This window comes from Carlito syrichta, unplaced genomic scaffold (genome assembly GCF_000164805.1).
Source record: "Carlito syrichta isolate Samal-C Ts95f unplaced genomic scaffold, Tarsius_syrichta-2.0.1 Scaffold311474, whole genome shotgun sequence".
Taxonomy (NCBI): Eukaryota; Metazoa; Chordata; class Mammalia; order Primates; family Tarsiidae; genus Carlito; species Carlito syrichta.
In genome coordinates, this window is record NW_007255570.1 from 82,992 (window position 1) to 86,878 (window position 3,887).

Consider the following 3,887-nt stretch of genomic DNA (forward strand, 5'->3'; position numbering starts at 1 on the left):
AGGGGCCTGGGGCGGAGCCTCGCGGACCCCGGGCGGATGAGAGAGGGGGCTAGGCTGTCGGGGGTGGGGATGCTGGCGGGGAGCCTATCTCACAGAGGGGGTTGCGCCCTGGAAGGCCAGGAGGGCGACTTGTAGGGACTACAGAGCCTGGAGGGCACCGTGGGAAGTGGTGGTGTTATCCGATCCGCGGCCCTAAAGGTCAGGTGTGTACAGGCGGGTCTCCCCGGGGTCACTGGGAGTGTGCGTGTGGGGGGCGTGGGCAGCCCTCTCTTCTGCTGCTTGCCCGTATCCCGAACTGGGTCCCTACCCGTCAGTTTTCTGAAGCCGAAGACAAAGAGAAGGACGAAAGTGCCAGGAGCACCCCTTCCAGTCTCCCATGCACGCTCTGCACACACATGCACACTGCACGCGAGCAGGAGGACACGGGCAGGGATGGACCTGCGGGTGGAGACTTTCAGATGTGCTCGCGGTGGGACGGGCACACAGCCCGGTGGGCACACCCGAAGGCACACATGTGCACACACCTCCCAAGGACAAGGCTCCCCAAAAGGCACTTGTACCTATTCTCCTTGCCCACATATACCGTGTGCTATTTCCTGGTGCTCCTACCTATCTGTGGTTCTAGATCCAGGGCCTGATGCCTGTGACGATGTCCTTCTTGTCCACCTCTTCTTCCTTCCCTGGCTGTCCTTCAGATCAGGCCTGAGGAATTGAGGGGACAAGTTAGGACCTAGCGGGAGGTTGGGTGTGTGTGGGGAGGGGCAGGTTCCTGAAGCTAGACAGCAGGCAGGAAGGGTGGGAACACAGAGGCCACACAAGAAATCAGGCTCAGTACTCAATTATTGTGTGACTGCTGGGTGCCAGCGCCACAGTAGGCACCCAGGGTGCAAAGAGAAGGAGGCATGGGCCCTGCCCTAAGGAGCACCTAGTCTACGGGGAGCCAGACATGTAAACAACTCACTGGGCCAACTGTGGGACAGAATGTGCCAAGTCCTTTAACAGACAGGCTCTGGGCGAGTACCACAAATCACTTTCTCTTGACAAATGGCTGGGCTTCCAATGTCTTCCTCCCAACCCCCATCCCACACCCCTTGTCCCTATCCCCTAACCCAGCCATACACACCTCTACCCTTTTGGATAGCTCCTCCTGGACTGCCTGCTGCTCAGGGTCCCCAGCCCCCTTCCCATCCCCGGACAGAGGGAAGGATGGCAGAGTACAGGAGGGAGACTCACAGGGGAACCAGGGTCCAGAAATGGCGAGTGACACAGGGCCTGGGGTTCCCTGGGGATCCTCCTCCCAAGGAAGCCAGTACCAGGCTAATTGGTTGTGAGGGTTAGGAAAGTGGGTGGGTCAGAGGGGAGCAGGTCCTTTAGAACCTAGGACTGAAAAAATCAGGAAGTGAGGGCTCTACCTGTCAAGTGGGGAGGTGTGTCAGTGGGTCCTTCCCCCTCTCCTGGAAACCTGAAGGGGTCTGGGCTGGGGGCCTGCCTTTGCTGATGCCTGTCTGTCTGTCCTCCCTGTCTTCCCCGTCCACACCTTCTCCTGTTCCGCTGCCATCTTTGTGTCTGCCTTTGGACTCCGTCTCTCTGGTGCCATCCTGTCCATCTGTGTCTTCTTGCTGCCTGGGCCTCCATCCCCGGCTTGGATTCTTTTCTGCCTCTCGGGGCGTCTCTCTCTCTCTCTGCACTTTACTGTATTGGCTTTCTGGTCCCCTTTCCTGTCCTCATGGTTTACTCTGTGTCACTTCTGTTTTTCTCTCTGGTCCCTGGCTCCCATCTCCATCCTGCCTTTTCTCTCCACATCCCTGTCTGTCATCTCTGGTGCTGGCTCTGCCCTCCACCCCTGCATCCATCTCTGTGGTGGGTCCTGCCCACTCTGTCTCACTTCCCACTCATCTTGGCCCCTCTCCCTGCCCCTGTGAGCAGCAGCGTCCCATCCAGCCCTCTTTCACCAAGTCCCTCTGCCGTGAGTCCCACTGGAAGTGCCTCCTGCTCTCGCTGCTCATGTACGGCTGCCTGGGGGCAGTGGCCTGGTGCCACGTCACCACGGTGACGCGCCTCACCTTCAGCAGCGCCTACCAGGGCAACAGCCTCATGTACCACGACAGCCCCTGCTCCAACGGCTATGTCTACATCCCCCTGGCATTCCTGCTCATGTTGTACGCCGTCTACCTGGTGGAGTGTTGGCACTGCCAAGCCCGCCACGAGCTGCAGCACCGTGTCGACGTGAGCAGTGTGCGGGAGCGTGTGGGCCGCATGCAGCAGGCCACGCCCTGCATCTGGTGGAAGGCCATCAGCTACCACTATGTCCGCCGCACCCGCCAGGTCACCCGATACCGCAATGGAGATGCCTACACCACCACCCAGGTGAGGAGCTGGAGGGAGTGCAAGGCCATTCACGATGCAAGGTGGTGCTTGGACCCCGTCTCACTAGCCCCCACCGTGGGGGTGAGAAGGGAGGAGCATAAGGCAGCAGTGAGCTCCCATGGGCAGTGCAACTGGATAACATCCATAGTAATAACAGCAAACACTGACCAAGAGCCAGGTTCTCCTCTAAGTGTTTTACAAATATCAAATCATTTATGAAACTTCATAATGAGCCTGTGAGGTAGGTATTATCCCATTTTCCAGATGAGGTAACTGAAGCCTGGAGAGTTTAAGTAACTTGAATATGGTCAAAAAGCTGCTATGTGGTGCAGATGGGACTTGAACCCAAGCTGTCTGGCTTTCGGGTCTATTCTGCTTAGTGCTTAAGGTGTCTGTTCAGTGCTTAGTGGTTGGAGACGGCTTCATATGCCCAGTATCAGCATGCTGTCACCTGTTCAGTGAGGTGACTGCTACTGAGTTCTCTTTCACAGGTATGGACTCCTACACTCAGTGACTTGACACAGGTCTGCAGCTCCTGAGTGGTAGTGTTAGACTCAAACCCAGATCCCTGGATCTGAGTCCAAGGCTCTCAGAGGAGGTGGGTGTGGAAGGCCTTATTGAGAGTCTGCAGGTCAATCAGCACTTTCTGGACCTGCCAGGATTAGACAGATTGAGGTCCCAGAGCAGGAGATGTTCCCAGATGCAGCTGGCCTCTGTCTCAGTATAGGGATTGGGAGACAGAAGCCTGGGGCCTGTGAGAAGCAGAAAGGAGTCTGAGTGACAGCTAAAGCAGGAACTGGGAGACTGGAGGCAAAGTGGTTCTTCAGGGAGCTTTTCTGGAGAGCGCATTTGGAAACACACTCTTGCAAAAGTGAAGAAGGGGAGGCTGCTTGTGGTATGAGGGGGCAGCATGGGACACCAGAGGCTGTGGCAAAAGGATGAGGCAAGTCAGAGGGGCAGCTTATGGCCAGGTCCTGACCCTAGAAGAAGTAGAGCTTAATTAAAACTTAGGCTGGGCATGGTGGCTCATGCCTGTAATTCCAGCATTTTGGGAGGCCGAGGCGGTAGGATCACTTGAAGCCAGGAGTTCAAGACCAGCCTGAGCAACATAGACGTCTCTACAAAAATAAAAATAAATTAGCTGCTCATGGTGGCGTGTACTTGTAATCCCAGCTGCTCTGCTGGATGATCGCTTGAGCCCAGGATTCGAGGATGCAGTGTGCTATATTCGCGCCACTGCCCTCCAGCAGGGGTGACAGAGTGAGACCCTGTCTCTGAGAAAACCAGCAAACAAAATTGAAGTGCACGCAGGCAGGGCAGGGTTCTGGTCCGGTCCTCATCTCTAACTCACTGATGAAGCCCAGGACCTAGCCGCTCTCGAAACCAGATAGAAAGATCCAACCCGGCTCCAGCCGGTACTGAAACCCGGACAGGCCTAGGGTCCGACCAGGCCACACGAGCAGTGCCGGGTGGGCGAGGGTGTGCGGACGGCGGCGGGCCCCGCGGCCCGCCTCCCCGCG